Genomic DNA, 20,963 nt, shown 5'->3' with positions numbered 1-20,963 from the left:
GAAGCATTTTCCTAGCTCTGGCAACTGCGGGCAGAGCCTGCCACCTGATACGGTTGGTTAGAATAGCAGGTCTAGAGTAGTAACACATTTTCACGCTACTTTTTGAGAAAACTGTGGCTCAAGTAGTCCATCACTGAAATTCATTTTGAAAAAAGGCGTGACAGCTTTGGCAGTTCTAAAACAGAGGTTCCTTGTTTAACTGGGTGACACTAATTATAAGTAAGAGTTCTATAAACATACTCCTTTTGTACTTTGGAAGCTGGACAATGTATAATAAAACTCTGGCATAACAAAAATGTCATCTGTAAGTAAATAGAAAATAACTGCACTTGTTTACTCGAAGATGGATAAAAAAAGAAGATGGGACCACTTAAGCTTATTTCTGAGGCTTTGTTTTTTTCTTTCAATGATGCTGTTGAAATGGTCTTTGGAGTAGCTCCATCAGTGGCATTCTGTGGTGTAACTTATATGCAGGATCAGGCGTGGACTGATCCAAGCTAGTCAGCTTTATAAACTCAAGGTAGCAATTCTGGTCCATATCTCTGTCTGCTCTAGACTGGATGCAGGTATGGTGCAGGGGTTTGGGCTAATGATTACCAAAGTCACATAGTCCTGTCAGCATTATGTTCTGGCTGAGCCAGTACATCCTAGTGAAAGGCTGAACTCAGAGCTCACATGGGGTTTCAGGACAGGGCTAGGATACTTGCACAGAGTCTGTACTCCTCCATGCAGACAGATCAGCTTAATGAAGGCTAGTGGGATGTACCTGCCTTGTGCCTTTCCATTGCATAAGGGAGATGTATGCTAAGCAGTGTTGCATTCTTACTTGCAATTAAGTGTGGCCAAGTATACATGCCTGTTGGTGTAGAGTGATCAGACTTTGAGCAACAGCTTAAACCATTTCTTACTACTTCTGCAGAAGGGGTAACCCAAACTCCCTGTGAACCCTCCCTCTCTCGGATCCACTCTCATCTCCAGCAGGTCCAGGGAGGTTATTCTCCCTCTGTACTCGGCACTGGTGAAGCCGCACCTTGAATCCTGTGTTCAGTTCTGGGCCCCTCACCACAAGAAGGATGTTGACGCTCTGGAGCGAGTCCAGAGAAGAGCAACGAAGCTGGTGAGGGGGCTGGAGAACAGGCCTTCTGAGGAGCGGCTGAGAGAGCTGGGGGTGTTTAGCCTGGAGAAGAGGAGGCTGAGGGGAGACCGCATTGCTCTCTACAACTACCTGAAAGGAGGTTGTGGAAAGGAGGGTGCTGGCCTCTTCTCCCAAGTGATGGGGGACAGGACAAGAGGGAATGGCCTCAAGCTCCACCAGGGGAGGTTTAGGCTGGACATTAGGAAAAAATTATTCATGGAAAGGGTCATTGGGCACTGGCAGAGGCTGCCCAGGGAGGTGGTTGATTCACCTTCCCTGGAGGTGTTTAAGGGACAGGTGGACAAGGAGCTGATGGACATGGTTTAGTGTTTGATGGGAATGGTTGGACTCACTGATCCAGTGGGTCCTTTCCAACCTAGTGATTCCATGATCTTGCTGTGTGTTGGAAATTCACCTGCTGAGCTCTGAGGTGGTGCTGCAGCAGTAGGTCAGCAGGCAGTGGGTTCCTTGGACACAATGTGTGAAGTGTGGTGGCTGTGGACTACGTTTATGAGATTTTTGCAGACTGCCTTGGGGCTGATCTATCCAGGGTGGTTTTCACATGTCTGTTTATTCCAAAACCCATCCTATAGGCCAAATTGTATTTTAATAATTTGGGGCAATGTATTGTAACTGCTTTCTTGTAAGCAGCGTGAACTCCAATTATCTGGATATTTTCTTGAGTTTTATTGGCATCAGTCACAAATTCAGTAAGAGCACGATTGTGCTGCTGGCCCCACTGTGGACAACAGTAGCAATTTGCTGTCCCTCAGCTTCTCCTTTCTGCTGCTCCATCATATCTGCTGTGGCTTTTGTGCTGAAGAGCTGAGCGATGCAGGAGGGGAGAGCAGTGATGTGGGAAGAGGAGAGTGGAGATGTGGGATTGAAGAGCGGTGATGCAGGAAGAGGGGAGAGGTGATGTGGGAGAGAGGAGTGGCGATGTGAAAGAGGGGAATGGTGATGCGGGAAATGGGAGAAGTGGTACAGAGGAGGAGAGTGGTGATGCGGGAGAGAAGAGTGGTGATGCGGGAAGAGGAAGGCGGTGATGTGGGAAGAGGGGAGCAGTGATATGGGAACAGGAAAGTGGTGATGCAGGAGAGGAGAGTAGGTGACATGGGAAGAGGAGCGCCGTGACGTGGGTAGAGGAGAGCGGTGATGCAGGAAGAGGAAAGCGGTGATGTAGGAGAGGGGAGAAGTGATGTGGGAACAGGAAAGCAGTGATGCAGGAAGAGGAGAGAGGTGATGCAGGATTGAAGAGCGGTGATGTGGAAAGAAGAGAGTGGTGATGCTGGAATAGGAAGGCAGTGATGTGGGAGAGGGGAGAGGTGTTGTGGGAGAGAAGAGCGATGATGCGGGAGAGGAGAGCAGTGGTGCGGGAACAGGAAAGCTGTGATGCGGGAAGAGGAGAGAGGTGATGTTGGAAGAAGAGAGTGGTGATGTGGGAATAGGAAGGTGGTGATGTTGGAGAAGGGAGAGGTGATGCAGGAATAGGAGAGCGGTGATGCGGGAAGAGGAGAGTGTTGATGCGGGAAGAGGAGTGTGTTGATGCAGGAAGAGGAGAGCGGTGATATGGGAAGAGGAGAGAGGTGATGTGGGAGAGGAGAGAGGTGATGCGGGAGAAGAGAGGTGATGTGGGAGAGGGGAGCGGTGATATGGGAAGAGGAGAGTGGTGATGCGGGAGAGAAGAGAGGTGATGTGGGAGAGGGGAGCGGTGATGCGGGAAGAGGAGAGCGGTGATATGGGAAGAGGAGAGAGGTGATACGGGAGAGGAGAGTGGTGATGCAGAAGAGGAGAGAGGTGATACGGGAGGAGAGGAATGCTGATGTGGGAAGAGGAAAGCAATGATGCTGGAGATCCTCCATGGAGTGGGTGATGCGGGAAGAGGGGAGCAGTGATACAGAAAGAGGAGAGCAGTGATGCGGGAGAGGATAGCGATGATGCGGGAAGAGGAGAGAGGTGATGCGGAAGAGGAGAGAGGTGATGAGGGAGGAGAGGAGCAGTGATGCAGAAAGAGGAGAGCAGCGATGCGGGAGAGGATAGCGATGATGCGGGAAGAGGAGAGCGGTGATGCGGGCAGAGGAGAGAGGTGATGCGGGAGAGGATAGCGATGATGCGGGAGAGGATAGCGATGATGCGGGAAGAGGAGAGCGGTGATGCGGGAGGGGAGCGGCGGCAGGCAGCCCCTCTAGAGGGAGCCCAACGATGAGGAATGACCCGGCAGGCAGGGCAGAGCCAAACGCACGTTCTCTCCTGCCGTCCTTTTAAAAAATAACCGTGCCCGAAGCCCGGGGGGAGCCTGCCCCTGCCAATACATCCCTTCTTCACCGAGGAGCATTATTGCCAATACGTTCTAACCATCCCCAAACGGGGTCATCGTCTTGAGTTCAGTCCTTTACTAGAGTTTGATGCTTCGGTACGTGCTTCAAAAAGCTGCTCAGAGATGCAGTTTGGCTGGAAATAGTGACCGTGGGGTTGCAGTGCTCGAGCAGACGGGCCACAGATAAAGTTAGCAAGAAAATACAACGGGGTGTGTGCTGCAACTTATACAGCTTGCACATTTTGACCCCAAGACGTGAGGCGAAAGGCCAAGTGCCTTTAATTACAGTTGCAGGAGTACAATTGGCAGCCTGAATGATTTCCTGAGATTACAAAACATGCTTGTATTGTTAGGGATAAGGGGAGAATATAGACAGAAATATTTAATCAACCACTTTTAAAAAGTAAATCTGTGTTCTGAGAGGTTTTTCAAGCTTTTGCGATTACTGTACTTAAATTACCAGATAGATTTCTCTTTTCAGCAGATACTTTACCAAGTTTTCAAATAATAGTCACTGATGTTTAGTTTCTTTTAAACAGGTTTCTGCAGAGCAATAACAAAATTTCAGGATAACTACTATAAAACCAAACTAGGTAGCTTACTCCTAGAAAAGCTGAAAGAGCTGAAGTGCTGGGAGCTAAGCAGCCTGCAAAAAGTGTGCTAGTTAGAGCTTTGCAACATGGAAATAAACATGGAGTTTTATGTGCCTTTCCTTTATTACTCAGTAGTATATTTTAAAACTCCAATTTGCCCTGGAGTTGCGAAGAACATTAAATATGTTACCAGTTGGAAATACTACTGTTTACTTTAAGTGGCACTTGTAAATTAAAAATGAAATAGAAAATCAAACTGAAAAGAGAAATTCATTAAATTGAAATAAGCCTGGGTGAATAAGAGCAATATCTCATTCAGATGAAAAAGCATAGGGCAAAAGCGTGTTTTCTGGAGGCTTTTTGTCCTCCCTGTGTAGTTTTTAGTCCAACATTTCTAAATGGTGTAAATACTTAAAAGTTCTGGGTATTTTCAATTACTATTGTTAGACAGAAAACAAACTCCAGTTTCTTCGAACCTTATTTCATTGAATGTGTCTGAGTCATAGGAAAAGTCATTCCATCATGTCTAGAAACTGTTTTTATTCAGAGCACTTGTCAGGAAAGAAAATAAACAAGTATTAGATCCTGCCACCATTCATTTCAGAACAGTTACAACTAATATAATTGGGTCTCAGATTTTTTTTTTTTAAAAAGGTCTGAATGAAGAGATATAAGATTATATGTGTCAGTTGCTGAGCATTTGGCATGAACAGCTTTTCCAACACTTGCTCTGGTTATTATAAGGTTTGAGTTGTAAATGACTGCATTCAGCAGCAAACCTGTCAGGTTGGAGAGCTTTTCATTAAATGTTTGATCTAGAAATTTTTAATCAGTGCACAAATAAAACAAATTATTAAAGCACTACATCAGCTACAGTATATGTAATTGGGATGAATGGGGTGATGTAACTGGTCGGGAACAGCACAAGCATTCTTAACGGAAGGCCTGCAGCTACAGAACTTGTTACCACTGGAGATGAAACAGAGCCTGAGTTTTAACCTGTATCTTGAAAATGGTAAGATGCATCTAGTAAGGACATTCCTGAATAACCTGGTGATAAATCACGTACGTTGTACAGCTTTACTGGAGAAGCTGGGGAGGGATTGCCTGCTAGAACGTCTCCTGTTTGTGAAATAACACTGGGGTGGAACATGTGCTGAAAATACAGCAGATTTTATTTGTGAAAGAAAAATCAAGTGGTTTATATTCTCAAGTTTTTACCACTGTTCTCTGTCTTAGATGAAGGTAAGTCTGCAAGATCTACTTTATGAAAATACCTAATGAAAACTACTTTGTGACTTCAGTGCATTAATCAGGAGTAGTAGTTATAACTCTGACTTCTGTAGCTGAGTGTCTGATTCAAGTATTATTAGCATTTTAGCTTAAAAACTGTAGTTCTTTTAGCTGCTGTGGTTAGTGACATTACTGAAAATAGCAGCAACAAGATGTTGCAACTAGAGTAACAATTGAAAGGGGAGCTCATTTACGTATGCCAGATTAAAAATCAGCACCACATAACGATCAAACACTGTGTTAATCTGTGCTTCCTAGCAGATTTCTTTGGGTGGTTTTGTTTGACATTTGTATCTAGGACTTCTGTTTATCTAATTTTTGTTTCCTGTCTTTGAAGAGATTAAATTAAGGAAGCTAATGCAAAAGTGAGGAGCTACTTTTTGCTCTGAAAGTTGCAATAAAGCTAATATTTCATGGCTGAAAAGTCTGCCTTATGTCACTCTACCAGTAGCTGAGAATGAGGCTGTTGCCTGTGGGTTTGTGGGCTTGAAGTCCCGAGCTGAGGCAGATCAGTGAGTATTCCCATCATCCAGCTCAGGGGTGAAATCTCACCCCCACACGAATCACCAGAAATTTTACTGCTGTTTTCAGAGGAGCCACGGCTTTGCTTTTAAACATGAGATTTGGCAGCAGGCGGAGATCCCAGCAATCTGTGTATCACAGGGGTTACATACCGATCAACCGCCTGTCGGCTTCGTGTTGGGCTGAGCATACAAACTTTTGCACGTTTTCTTCTTCAGCCCCAGATACAGCAGAGGCAGAGAAACTCACACTCTGCTCTGATCTGGAGCCTCACAAGCTCTGAAACAAGAGGAGAAGAAATATGCCTGGAAAATGCAGGATCTGTCAAAGTTAAGCACAGCTCCTGTGACGAAAATTCAGTGCAACAAACATCTCGCTCTTGTTCTCTAGACACCTAGATGGAAAGGCACCAAAGATAAAGGAGAGCAACTTTTGGTAAAAAATCTTGCAGCTCACAAACTTTAAGTCTGTTATAGTTGCTGGTGCCTCCAGCAACTCCTCCCTGTTGTGCCTCCCTGTAGGCTGCAGGACCTGGAGGGGTACGGAGCAGCAGCCTCAGTGGGTAGGAACGGTGCCAGGAAGCTATTATTAGTTGTCTTTGGCAAATGTGCCTTGCGTGCTCTGTAGGATAAGGGGATTAAGAGGTTTTATTAATTGCTTTAAGATGGATACTGGTTCTGCCATGGTGCCTTGGGCCATACGCAGACCCATGTGTGGCTGTGCAGCCTCAGCTGGTTCTACAGCTCCCAGCCCCAACAGAGGTTCTCTGTCTCCCTCCTAGTGTGTCTTTCTGGATACAGAATGTACCTAATACAAATTTCCCTCCCTTGTAGTCTTACTGCTGCTGTACCTTTAAAATAAATGTTTCTTTCTTTTTTCCCCCATTTCTTTAAAAGTTAAATTTTATCCCTTGCCTTTTGAACAGCAAATTTTATCTTGTGTGCCTTATCTCAGGTGAGATAAAAATAGTGGCTTCACTCCATCAACGTAATCAGTTGTGTTAATATCTCTGATACAAGGCTTGGCTCACAGTTTGCATTACCCCATATGGGCTATGTCTGTGCAGGCACAGTCCATAGATACTTTAAAAAAAATGCTGCACATTTTAAAAAAAAATCTGTATGATGAGATAGGAGCTTTTAAGAGCTGTCTTAAAATAAAAGATTAAAGATGCCTTCCTTCAGTTTACAACAGACCTTTTCTCAGACTGAACAATTTGGTGTAGTTTAGTTTTCATATTGCTTTTTAAACATAATTCTACCAAAGTACACACCGGTGCTTATACGCACAGAAAAAAGCGTTCAAAGTGTGAAAACCTGTCATGTGTTTCTCTAAATATGGCAAACAAAAATATAATTAGATGGTAGCATCCACCACCTCTGAAGAAAGATGACTTTGATACAGCCAAATATCTGATAATATCCCTGTAGTTTTGATCAGTTGTGTTTCTTCTCGTATTCCCTGAAGATGTCCCCACATACTACATCTCATTATTTGCCTGGCTGTTTTCTGCTACTCTTTCAAGCCCAACACTTCCAAGAGAAATGCAGCTCCTTAGGAAATGCTCAACTCCTGATTCCCAAATTACATCCAGAGTCTTTCTCTTCTAGAAATATTTAATAGCAACAGACACCTAGACAAACTTTCTCTTTGCAATTTCATTCCTGAGTCATCAGTGGCCTTGGCATTTATCTTTCCATACATTTTAGGAGCTCATAGCGCTTCTTCACTGTCTCTGATCATCTTACCGGGTGTGTGTCCCCCAGTGGGGAAGAACTGGGGTGTGAACACTGAGTCAACAGTTAATAGTAAAACTTGTATGAGCATCAGCGAGCCTAGGATTTCAGAGTAAGCCTTTTTCCCTTTGTGTTTCCAGCAGGCTTCTTGCCATCTCTTAGGGCTTTCCACAAACAAATTGATGTCTCAATCAGTTGGAATAACGTTTTTTTTCTACTCTCCTGCACAAAAATACGCTACTACGTTTTCCCAGGTATTTTTCCTAAAGAAAAACAGCTCTATAGCTGTCTTGATATTTAATTGGCATTCTAATCCTGTGATCTTTACAGTACTGTTTATTTCATGTTTGTGCTGAGTGTCATTGGATCTTCTGGCACGAGTAGTGTTAGTTTTCTCTCCTGACATTAGCTCTTTATCTTTGCTACTAAAACAATACTTGAAACTATTTAGAATTACAGCTTCAGAAAAACAAGTTCTCTCTTTTTACTTGATGTACCTGTATTTCCTAAAGGTGTTTCTAGTCAGCCTTGCTATAGTTGAATGATTTTTAGTGGTGCTGTTTGCTTAAAGCTCCTAGGTAATCTGTCCTGGATATTGAAGTGCATACATCTTTTTCTAGTAGCAGAGAATGTGGATAACTGTTTTATTCCCCATCCTGATTTTTCTTCAGGCTCTGATATGTCCATTCCAGACATACAAGTGGGGATGATGGGTCCTCTGTGCCTGGTTCATATGGTGGTTATTCAGGTAGAATTCCCTTGAATTTAAGGTGGGCTTTTATTGAGCCAGAAGGATGAGATTTAATTCCTATGTTTCCCTGTTATTAGTTCATATAGACCTCCATCTACCCATGCTTTCTTGTAATTTATTTTTGGAGACTTTAGACACTTTTATGATGACAAATATATGAGGAATTTACTTTTATTTCTTCTCTTGTGAATGAAATACATAATTGTTCAAAAGAAGGAATTATTCACTGTATTATTCTTTATCAGGTAAGTCTGAATGGGGATTTCTTGTTTATATACATAACGTTAATTTGGTTGCTAGTGTTGCTATAAGCTGAAGTTCAGCTATATGTGAATATGTAACTTATTTAATATGTAAGAAAACCCTCTCCTTGGAGCTTTCACTGCCTTTCATGTATCTTGTATCTTGGAAACCTTTTTAATTTGTTCATTTTGAGTATTACATTGCCAATATAACTGTCTTTAGAGCATGGAGTGTGTTGCTTGATCTGTGAGAGGAGCGGGAGGAGAAGAGAAAATCAGGGTTCATGGCATGTACCTTGTCTGTTGTCCTACTTCTCAATTTTCTGTTGCTTACATATGTACTTTCTTTTTTTTTTTCATACTACTATGCTGAAGTTTTGAGACAAACTTAATGCAGTGCAAAATAAAATACACGACTTGCAAACATTTACCTGTCTTATTTTCCTGCTTTATCATTTAAGATTAATGAATGTCTCCCTTTCAGAAGTGAAGGTATTTGAATGTTTCTCCTTTTCAACCAAAGAACAAAATGTGTAAAAGGAACTTACAAAAGCAATAAGCAAATCATTCAGGAAGAGATGAAGTTAACACGGATCTGGTTTTTAATGTCAAATATGGCACATCCTTAGAAAATCCAATCTGGAACTCACCTATAAACAAGTTTTGTAAATGTTTTTCTAGAAGTAACTAGGAGAGGCATTAATGCTCAAGTTGCCAAAACATTTGCAAACTACTCCAAGTATTTTGCTGTAATTTTTTTCTGGTGTAGTCACTCATTGGATCCCGCTACATTTTAATGATTGATTACAGACACAGGATTAAATCTTGGCCCCAGTGAATCCATGGGAGTTTTCCTATTGACTTCAGAGAAGCCAGGATTTTACCCCTGGATTTACAGCAGCAAAATGCAAAAAACTTGATTTTGTACTTCAACTAGAATAAAATCCATAACACATTCTGTGTTACAAGAATGAAATCAAAGCTACAACCCTTCTTAAAGTGATTTTGTGTATCCATGAGCCTTTGATGAAACTAATGTTTTTGCACTTGTTGGGGTAAAAGTAATAAAAAGTCAAACTGCTGATGTTGCTTTGCTATGTGTACCTAGTATTGTAATAACAGTTCATCCTAAATTAAAAAAACAGAAGTTAATTTTTTTTCATACACTAGTAATATAATCTTTATGTCACATGTAGAAGAACCATGTAATTTATATAGTCATGATGTCAGCAGTAAGTTCTTATTGGCAGATGAGGTTTAGCAGCGCAGACTGATTTTTATTTAATGTGATTTTCAGTAAATTTTTCTCAAAATAATAATTTAACCCTTGGGTCACTATGCCTTTTTATTTCTGTCTCATAGACCCCCTTTTCGCACATGTCTAAACCAAAAACCACTAACAAGTTATTATCTTTTTTTACATTTTTTCTTTATTTTTCTTTGCTTGTATGAAGTGCTGGCACTGCTTCATGGTAGCAAACGCTTTACTTCTGCTGCACTGTCACAGTTATGAACTTTGCACTTGCATGAGAACTGCTGGAGTTATTTGTCATCATCTCTTTCTTGGCTTTTCAGCCAGAAAATAAGGCGGAAACCTGACTCTCCCTGCACAAAGCCTAACTAAGCAGACTATGCAGAGAACTTTAAGAGGTGTTATAAATCCACTAACTGGGAGGAGGCTCCACTGCAATCTCTTTCCAGCCCTCACCTGTGGGCTAGAAAATAAGTTTCTGACTGGCTGTGCTTTCACCCTTGGCTGAAACAACTTGAATTTCTGTAGGACACCTTTGTTAGGACAGTTCATGTGTTTCTCTTCTTCTCTTGGGTTTTAATCATGTTAGTGTAAGTGACCGTTAGTAGAAGTATTTGAAATAGAGCACCTGTGGATTCTCATGCAAAATATTTTCTCCCCTTCTCTTCCAAGCAGCAAAAAACTGGAAGTGAGTCATATGAAGGTGTGAACGAGCCACCCTTATCGCACATTTAATGGAGGAAGAGTGACCTTGGTATCTCTGACATTCTTGACATCCTCAAGAAGAGAACTGGTAATAGAGAGTCTATTCAACAGAAAGTTAGTTGTGTTTATAAGATCTGTAAGATCTTTTTGTCACACGACTCCATCATTTCTATGCACAAATACAGCTGTTATGTTATTCCAGTCTATTAATAATCAGAGATATGATCAAATGAGGCAGATCAGAATTTATAGAAGGAATTGTCTTTTTTTTCCCTTTACTTAAATGTGGTCTTTAAATTAGACTCTTAGAATCTCTTTCACCTCTTATTTCTCATTCTGCTCCTAAGACTAAAAAAACACCCAACCCTGACAACAAAAAACAGACTCCAAAGCCCAGTTAAACAGCAAAAAAATGATACAAACCTACATATGACTGGAGATGTAGTGTCAAAAATTCATGTGTCAGATCAGTTTTCTATATTCATGCAATAAGCAATTCAGTTATAATTAGGAGTATTCCAACAAGCATAACATTAAAAAGAGTAAATTAAATATAAAAGAATTCATGTAGGAGCTCTATAGGGGAGTAAAAATGTGAATAATTTTGTGACCTCATCCCAAAGAAGCATGAAATAATGGTGTCTGAGTATAGATGAAACAAACTGGTCTTTGAATTTTTGTGGATGTAGAAGGAAATATAAAGTATCTCTTTTTTATCTTCCTGGAATAGACCACATGGTACACAGCTACAACGAAGAGATCATTCAGCAGAAAGGGACAACTTTCCATGGCCAACTGTCTGTGGAGGAGAACTGTATGTGGGACAGCTCTGTGCAAGAAAACTCTACATGGGGAGGGTTAGGATTAGAGTTGCAATTAAAGTTTACGGCTCCCTGTGTAGAATTGTCCCCATGGGGAGCTGGCTTTGAGGGTTATCCTAGACCTTCCTTTGGGTATCTGAGATCAGATCCACATATAGAATCATAGAATCATAGAATCATCAGGTTGGAAGAGACCCACCGGATCATTGAGTCCAACCATTTCTATCAATCACTAAACCAACTTGGAGAACCACTGTGGACACATTCATGCACAAAACCTATGGAGTTAAATGACACTGTGTGTCAGAGCCAAGCAAACCTGTATGCTCAGCACAGGCATCAAGAATAAACGCATGTGGAAGTCTGAAGGAAAGGAGGTTGGACAAATACAGTATGCTTCCTAATATACTGGGATCCCTCAAGAGCAGAAGAAGAGAAAGGATGTAAAAAGAGATGACCCGTTGTCTGGAAGTTCTGGGCCTTGCATGTCTTGCCTGTTGTCACTGAGTTAAGGAGGCCAACATACATCTTCCTGCATGGATTAACTTCCATCAAGGTCTTATCTGTGGGAAGGACTGTGCCTCTCTGTTCTCATGCCTGTTCTTTTTATATGGCACAAGCGTAACCCATTGCTCCTGTTAAGTTTACCAAGAATAAGGAGGAACATTGAGTAAGACCGATTTTGGGTAATTTGAGAAGAGCTAAAAGCTATCATTTAAAGTGTTTCTTAAAGCTCAGCTAGATGCACCCAATCAACATATCTTCAACATCAGTTAAAAGAGTGCACATTTAAAAAGAGTCTCCTTCTACCACCAGCTCTATCCCTTCTTACAGACACTCCAGAGTGCAGGTCAGACAGGGAAGCTTGGCGTTATTAGATACTTGACGGGTAACCTTCCAGGAATGGAAAAGAAATGGCAATGTTTCTGGGCTGTGGCTTCTGCAGTGTAGTTGTGGTGAAATGCAAATAGCTCCTGTTCATCTCACCCAGATTCGAGTCACCTTGCCTTTGCAGATAAACACTGTCAAAGAGAACACGAACCCATTATTAGATCCATTCTCAGTGTCACACAGTGTTTGTAGGTGTGCCAGAGTCTAGGACATCATTCAGAATCAGGAGAGAATTAACATTTCTATTTGATGTCATAAAAACCAGGAGGTACTACTAGACATGGTTGTTTTCAGAAAATGTGTCGAATAATGACATTATGGGCCCAAACATACTCCCATGTAAATCAATACTACAGATGCATGAAGAATAAACGGGGCCCTTTAGCCTTCTTCTCTCACACAGCAATTCTTTACATTGCAAGAGCTCCTACTGAGAGCCTTCATCTTATGTCACCTGCTTAAGACAGAGAAATGACATTAAGTAATGATGAGACCATTAGATGAATAGGTGAGGAGATGTATGTAGAGCAAAGACACAAAGATATGACTTGCTTGGTATCCCACGGGAGTTTCACCTGCCTGTGGAGCATCACACTCCCCTTTCCTCTCCAGCCCACTGGAGAAATTAGATGTTTGAGAGGAAACATGGGCTATCATTTATATTTCAGCTAAAAGAAGGGGTTTTTTTAATGTTGAATACTACTTAACTTCTGGTTCGCTCTGCTTATTCTCCAATTTCTGTCTCAGCTTTAAGACTAATGTGGTACTTTCTAGCGAGACCCTGAAGCCATAGAGAGTACTTGGTTCCCTTTACTAAAACAAGTACAGATGAGAACCAGAGAGAGATGTAATAATTAAGAAATCAAGTGTCAAATAAAAACACAAGATTTGCATTTCTTCAGGATATTACTAGGATTATTATACATTAAACAGCATAATTTGTAGCTCCCCTTAAAATGCATTTTACTGTGATCATGGATTAAAGCGTATGTTAAGGTCTAGGAATCAGTTTTTCCCTTTATAATTTTATTTCTAAGGCTTCACTTCTGTGTGAGTGGTTTAGATCTCTACTAAGGAGAACAGAGCACTGAATGACTTTTTTTTTTTTACTTTTTGCAGGTAGTTTCTTGTGATAAATGTGGAGATCTGAAGTGTCTAGTAGCATGTGAGGAGGTAAATAAATTACTGTTTGATTAGACTACAAGATATTACTGAAAAGTCCTTGTAACAAGATAATTGCAAGTGCTAAAGTTAAGAGCAACACTCAACGCTGGCAGCAGCTTAGTTAAACACGTGGTTAATGATGTTACAGGTGGAATGGGTATGTAAAATATTCAGCTGTGCCAGCAGTAAATATTAATTCTTTGTGGCAGCAGTAGTGTCTTACTGAGACTGATATTTGACATATAAAACTCATACAATTATTTTAATATCTTTACTTCCAATGATTTCAATGATATGACAAAAATTTTACATGTTTGCTGAAACAGCACTCCTGTCATTTACTATCAGTCAAATAAAATGTCATTTTAACTCATTTCACTGCAAAAGTCTGAGTAGTTTTCATACCCATTAAGCTACTGTTGTAAAGAATATGTTCTTATTTCAGTATTTTATAATTGAAGAATAAAAATGACAAAGATTTATCTGGGAACCATTTTTAGAACATACAATACAGAAAAGTAAGTAGGGATTTTGCCATTGTAAGAAAGCAAATTTATAAAAGCCTGAGTATAAAGATAGAAAAGCAGCATATGACTTTCTACCTGAATTTCAACTAGATATGAAACAACTTTATAGATAAAACAGGTAGTGCCTCATGTAGTAGATTGCTCAGTATTTTTCATTCTAAGTTTCTTCAGTCACACTAAAATCTTGCCAAGTTTTGAACCATTCAGGATAGAATTTTCCATGCCAGATGCCTGCCCCTAGGCAGGAGTATTCTGGAAAGCTGCTTCCAAAAGTCAGTCATTCCACAAACAATATTCCAGAAAAGGTAAGTTTCCTTGCCTATCTTTATCCCAAACCTCACGAGGCTTTTCTTTGCTGGGAACACCTAGTGCTTTTGGAGCAGGAACTTGAAGTTGTGCAGAATGATTGTCTCCATGTCACAGGGCGTGTCTTTGATTCTCCTCTAAGATTTGCCCAGATTTGTCCCCCATACTGAGCATCCTCTCAAGTTACGGCTTGTCAGCTGAGCTGTGGTAACTGGGTCTGCATACAGAGTAGAATAGACTAGTCTGAGCCACCTTCACAGGAGTTCATGCGAAAGAGTTGTTCTTCACAGTGACAACACGCAGCTGACATCAGCTCAGCCAAAAAAGCAGTAACTTCTCAGGCATGGGAGTTCCTCTTGTCCTATCCCTGCAGTCTGCATCACAAAAGAACTCAGCAATTACGTTTTCTCAATGTTTCTTCTCTGGTCAGTGTTCTCAGGCATTTTCTCCTCGGTGAGCTGCTCAGGAACCAGGCGCTGAAGTGGATGTAGAATAAAACAAAGCTGCATCTCTCAGTGCTTCTTTTCACATCCCCATCAGAGATCAGTTGCCTTAAGATGGAGAGGAGGTTGGTAACAGGCAAGAGGAAAGCAGAAATAGGCATGGAAAAAGCTGGAAGAGGGAGGAGGACAGGAGCTGAGGGTGACAAGTGAAGCAGAAGTTGGGCATGGGGAGAAGCAATATTGCAGCAGATTTAAACCCGAGAGGAACTGCTGACTTTATTCTGTACTCATTCCTCGCCAGCGCTACAGCTCATTTCAAGAGTCAAGAGTCTTCCTTCAGGACTCGAGACTCATTTCAGGAATCCAGAATCTCTCTGCTTTGCTGTCAGTGAAAACCGATGTAACCACCTATCAAAGCATTTGTCACCACCCTCCCAGCTGCAGACACACAAACCGCTGCTGCAAGCTGCCTCTCTCTTCAAGTGCTAGAGATCTGTCCAAATAGGTAGGTGGCATGTAAAGTTACTGATCTGACTAATGCGGCGGTCTTGCTCATCTTGCTTTTAGGATGCCTTTTTGCACGACACTCTGCACAGGGCAGAAGGACATGCAGAATATTCAAGTCAGGAACTTCAAACAAAATTTATGAAATTGAAGCACAGCGCACACGCAAAACAGGTCCAGTTATTTACTCACTATTATGTGAGTACAAGTCACACTGAGTCTACAATATAATTCATAAGAAAGCATCACTACTAGACTGATAGCATAAAACTATGGCCAATACTTCACCTAGCATTTGTTTGCATTTATCTGTGTCAAATTTGCCATAACTGATTCTTACTATGCAGGTACCTGGGGGATTTGGGCCCTGGTGCCCTTGGCTGGCATCTGAATTCTCCATTGCCAGTTCCAGCCTGGTCTCATTGAGAAACCTGGAGAAAAAAAAAAAGCTGTGCCTACTCCAGAAAACCCATCTATCAGCCACAGTCCTGGCTGTGCTTCTGTAAGAAGCACGAGTACATAAATTATATGATGAAATCTCAATGACAGATGCAGAGCTGCTTCCCGCACTTAAATCTCTTTTTTGTCATGGCCTTAAAAAAGTGCAGTGTTTCTGTATTTTAAAAATCCTTCCTGTGCGACAGAAGTAACTGCAATTATTAGTTTAGTCATCGCTGTAGTTTATAATTTTAGGAGGTTTAGCAGTAAGGCAGTTTCCAAGGATAATACCTGACAAAACGAAGGCTTAAAATGACAGCATCATTGAGCCTTATCCTAAGTAGTTAAATGAGTTCAAAACCTATCATCAGTCACTGATAGGATCTGCTTCTATCTGCTTAAATCCTGCAGAAAGTGCCGGTGAATTGTTAAAAGCTGAGGATGGCTATTAGATAGTCTAATATAAGCCAGCGAAAGAATAGTATTATTAGGAGTAAAGCACTGTATTATTGCCTTTTATAAAGTAGTTCCTGATTTGATTTTGGCAGTATATGTTACATTACTCTCTCCCCTGTTAATTGAGCATCGGAGAAAAACCAGACCAAGTAATTTGTTGTAGATTCTAAGACCCAACCTCGAAACACTGAGGCTGCGTCACAAAGTCATTCTAGGCTTAGGTGCTAGAACACTGCATCGAAATTGAGTCATATCTCCTGGCACGAATCAGCAGCTAAATCCAGTTAATTATCATGTGTATCTTTGATAAGAATGCCCTTTCGATAACTAGTTAGGTGCTAAAGGAACCTCCAGACAGGTGCTGGAGAGACTGCTGAGGAGCACTGGGCCGAGACTGAGGAAACGACCTTAATACAAGAAAACCCAGAAAAGAAGGCACTGAAGGAGCAATAGACAGGAACAAGCAATAAACTTGCCACTGGTCATCGTCCCAGAGAATTACAGGCACCCTGTCAACCAGATGCAGAATGGTAGTTGTTGAAAAAGCAGTAAAATCTCTGATTTTATCAGTTAACACTCTATCACCACCTGCCGCAGCGCCCCTCGGTCTGCCCCACCACCTGAGCCCTGCCGGCAGGACACACGTGGACCAGGCACTCCTGAAGCAGGTGAGCAGTGATGGACCAGGCACACCTGAAAGGGGTGGGCATGAGTGGACCAGGAACACCTAAGCAGGTGGGCATGCCTAGACCAAGCACACCTGAAGCAGGTGGGCTCCTGTGGACCAGGCACACCCATAGCAAGTGGGTTTGAGTGGACTAGGCACAGCTGAAGCAGGTGGATTCAAGTGGACCAGGCATACCTAAGAAGGTGGGCATGAGCAGACCAGGAACACCTAAGCAGGCAGACAAGTGTGGGGTGGGCACACATGGACCAGGAACACCTAAGCAGGTGGAGGTGTGTGGACCAGGCACAGCTGAAGCAGGTGGATTTGAGTGGACCAGGCACACCTAAAGCAGGTGGACACACATGGACCAGGCACATGTGAAGCAGGTGGACACATGTGGACCAGGCACACCTGAAGCAGGTGGATTTGCATGGACCGGGCACACCTGAAGCAGATGGGCATGAGTGGACCAGGAACACCTAAAGCAGGTGGGCATGAGTGGACCGGGAACATCTAGAGCAGGTGGACACGCGTGGACCAGGCACACCTGAAGCAGGTGGGCATGAGTGGACCAGGAACACCTAAAGCAGCTGGACATGCGTGGACCATGCACACCTGAAGCAGATGGATTTGCACAGACCGGGCACACCTGAAGCAGGTGGGCATAAGTGGACCGGGAACACTTGAAGCAGGTGGACACGCGTGGACCAGGCACACCCAAAGCAGGTGGATTTGCACGGACCGGGCACACCTGAAGCACGTGGACACGTGTGGACCAGGCACACTTGAAGCAGGTGGACACGCGTGGACCAGGCACACGCAAAGCAGGTGGATTTGCATGGATCGGGCACACCTGAAGCAGGTGGATTTGCATGGACCGGGCACACCTGAAGCACGTGGACACGTGTGGACCAGGCACACTTGAAGCAGGTGGACACGCGTGGACCAGGCACACCCAAAGCAGGTGGATTTGCACGGACCGGGCACACCTGAAGCAGGTGGGCATGAGTGGACCAGGAACACCTAAAGCAGGTGGGCATGAGTGGACCGGGAACATCTAGAGCAGGTGTATTTGCACGGACCGGGCACACCTGAAGCAGGTGGGCATAAGTGGACCGGGAACACTTGAAGCAGGTGGACATGCGTGGACCAGGTACACCCAAAGCAGGTGGATTTGCATGGACCGGGCACACCTGAAGCACGTGGACACGTGTGGACCAGGCACACTTGAAGCAGGTGGACACATGTGGTCCAGGCACACCTGAAGCAGGTGGATTTGCACGGACCGGGCACACCTGAAGCAGGTGGATTTGCATGGACCGGGCACACCTGAAGCAGGTGGACACGCGTGGACCAGGCAGACGTGAAGCAGGTGGACACATGTGGTCCAGGCACACCCAAAGCAGGTGGATTTGCACGGACCGGGCACACCTGAAGCAGGTGGGCATGAGTGGACCGGGAACACCTAAAGCAGCTGGACATGCGTGGACCACGCACACCTGAAGCAGATGGGATTTGCACGGACCGGGCACACCTGAAGCAGATGGGCATGAGTGGACCAGGCACACGTGAAGCAGGTGGACAGGCGTGGACCAGGCACACCTGAAGCAGGTGTTGGTGCATCCTCGCAGGACTCCTCCTCGGGCGCCGCGCTCTTTATTAACCGCTTCCCAGGTGAAAAAACCCAACCCGAGGAGCTGGGGTCCGCCGGCCCGAGCCCCAGCGGCCCGGGCTCGAGGGGCAAACCCCGCGGAACATTGTTTCCAGGCTGATTCACCCCCGCTCCGCCCCGCAGAGCCGGGGGCCGGGTCCCACGAAGCGCCTCCCCCCCTCCCCCCATCCCCCCCCCCCCCCAACTCCCCCCCCCCCGGCCCGGCCCGCAATGATTTAGAAGTTCAGGAATCCCACGTGACGTCACGGAGGGTGATGTAATGCTTCTCTAAATAGAACGTATTGTAACCGTCCCTCAGTCCAACGTGGTTCCTCCGGCCGCGCCGCCGGTCCCGTCCCCGCCGAGCCGGGCGGTAAGTTCCTAAAAATACGGGGCGGCCCCCGCGGAGGCGCCCGGAGCTCCCGCAGCGCTACCGGGGGGCAGGCGGCGGAGGGGATGAGCCGCGGGGCCGCCCCCTAGCCCCTCGCCGCCCCGTGCGGGGCGGCGAGGGGCTAGGGGGCGGCCCCGCGGCTCTCCCCTCCGCCGCTTTCCCCGGGTGCTGCGGGGAGAGGGGCGGGCAGGCGGCCGGGCTCCCCTCCCGCACCTCCAGGAGTTTTGGGAAAGTGGCTGCGCGGCGCTTGCTGGGGATGGGAGGGAGCGGGAGGGACCCCGCTCGGAGCTGCCCCGGGGTGCGGGCAGGGACCCCATTCAGAGCGGGTAGGGGTCTCGCTCTGAGCCTCCCTGGGATGCGGGCACGGACCCCATTCGGTGCGGGTAGGGATCCCGCTAGGAGCTGCCCCGGGGTGCGGGAGGGCTCCCCATTCAGAGCAAGTAGACTCCTCGCTCGGAGCCGCCCCGGGGTGCGGGAAGGCTCCCCGTTCCGAGCAGGCAGGGACCCCGCTCCGAGCCGCCCCGGGGTGCGGGCAGGGACCCCATTCAGAGCAAGTAGGCTCCTCGCTCCGAGCTGCCCCGGGGTGCGGGCAGGGACCCCATTCGGAGCAGGCAGGGACCCCGCTCGGAGCTGCCCCGGGGTGCGGGCAGGGACCCCGCTCCGAGCTGCCCCGGGGCTGCAGGCTGGAACCTGCTAGGAGCTACCCTGGAGTGCAGGAGGGCTCCCCATTCAGAGCAAGTAGGATCCTCGCTCCTCGCTGTCCCGGGGTGCGGGCAGGGGTCCCGCTAGGAGCTGCCCTGGAGTGCGGGAGGGCTCCCCATTCAGAGCAAGTAGGCTCCTCGCTCGGAGCTGCCCCGGGGTGCGGGCAGGGACCCCGCTCGGAGCTGCCCCGGGGTGCGGGCTGGAACCCCATTCATAGCAGGCAGGGACCCCGCTCGGAGCCGCCCCGGGATGCGGGCAGGGGTCCCGCTAGGAGCTGCCTCGGGGTGCGGAAGGGCTCCCCATTCGGAGCAAGTAGGCTCCTCGCTCGGAGCTGCCTCGGGGTGCGGGCAGGGACCCCGCGGTCTCCCCGCCGCCGCGGTCCCGGCAGCCCCGAAACTCGCGGCGGAGTTTGGCGGTGGCTCCGCGGTGCGGGCGGCTCCCCCCGGGCCGCGCTCGGCTCCGATGCTCCGGGCGGCCCCGCAGAGGTTCCCCGCTCACCCTTAGCGGCCCCGGCGCTCCTCAACCCGGCTCCGAGCCGCCCCCCGCCTCCACGCCGCTCTCCTCTCTCCCAGGGGTCTCTCTCTCTCTCCCCAGCGAAGTTCGCAGGACGGTTAAGAGCTTCGGGGGTGTAAGGGGAATACTCGCTAAACTCCTGCTCCTCTATTATTTATGGCCAAGCGCGGTGAGCGATCCTTCGCCTCCAGGGCTTCGTGTAAGCTCTGCAGTGGGAATGGGAGAGGCTGTTCAAAGATGCGGGTAGGAATAAAGGAAAAATGAAGTGTCCGTTTGTTTATGTTCTTTTATTATTTATTATGATTATATTTATTATTATTATTTATTATTATTATATATACGATATTAGGAGTATTGCAAGCGGCGAGATCAGAAGCTTTCCGTATATTATCAGTGAGAAACGGTGTTTAGCTAGATGAAATTAAAGCCTAAACGGAAAGAGGCTAATTACTGCGATGCATCTTGCTTGAGCTTTTCTTGAGATCCCCCGCTGGCTTGCAGCAGCCTTCCCTTCCCTGCCCCGTTCGGACAAGCAGCAGCGCAGGTAACAGAGGAGGAGGAGGAGGAAAACTTTCTTGTAAGAAAGTGTCACGCAGAAATAATCCACGACCAGGGCTGAAAAAAAATGGAGAGGTGGAAGGTAGAGCGTAATTCAGGGGGATTTTGCCTTTCAGAAGAGTTTGGTTTATTCTCAGGAGAGGAGTGGACAGTGTTCAAAGTCCCCAAGTCGGTATTTTGTAACTTTTATGCAGTGAATGAGGTTGTCTGTATCAAAAGCTTGAAATTCTTTATTAAAAAAAAAAAAAAGGCTGAAATTCTTATTTGTGACTCCTTAATCCTAAGGGGAGCTGTACAGGTCGCAAAGCACTAGGGAAAAGTGTGATTAATGATCAGTGATTAGTGATAAGTGATTAGCGGTTTTATTCAAACTGTTACCTCTGAC

The 20,963-nt window shown here is 45.5% G+C and overlaps 1 protein-coding gene across 3 annotated transcripts in view; it reads left to right on the top strand.

Moving 5' to 3' along the window:
* The first annotated feature begins 18,670 nt into the window (after window positions 1-18,670).
* CREB5 (cAMP responsive element binding protein 5) overlaps window positions 18,671-20,963 on the top strand; it is a 261,316-nt gene continuing 259,023 nt past the window's right edge. For 2 of the 3 annotated variants that reach the window (XM_069860224.1, XM_069860223.1), the window contains exon 1: window positions 18,671-18,787. The gene's annotated coding sequence lies outside the window, so the exon portion shown is untranslated. The remainder of the gene's footprint in view (window positions 18,788-20,963) is intronic. The other variant, XM_069860226.1, reaches the window with a different exon arrangement.

Source organism: Phaenicophaeus curvirostris, chromosome 6 (assembly GCF_032191515.1).
Source record: "Phaenicophaeus curvirostris isolate KB17595 chromosome 6, BPBGC_Pcur_1.0, whole genome shotgun sequence".
Taxonomy (NCBI): domain Eukaryota; kingdom Metazoa; phylum Chordata; class Aves; order Cuculiformes; family Cuculidae; genus Phaenicophaeus; species Phaenicophaeus curvirostris.
This window is presented reverse-complemented; position numbering and strand designations above follow the sequence as displayed.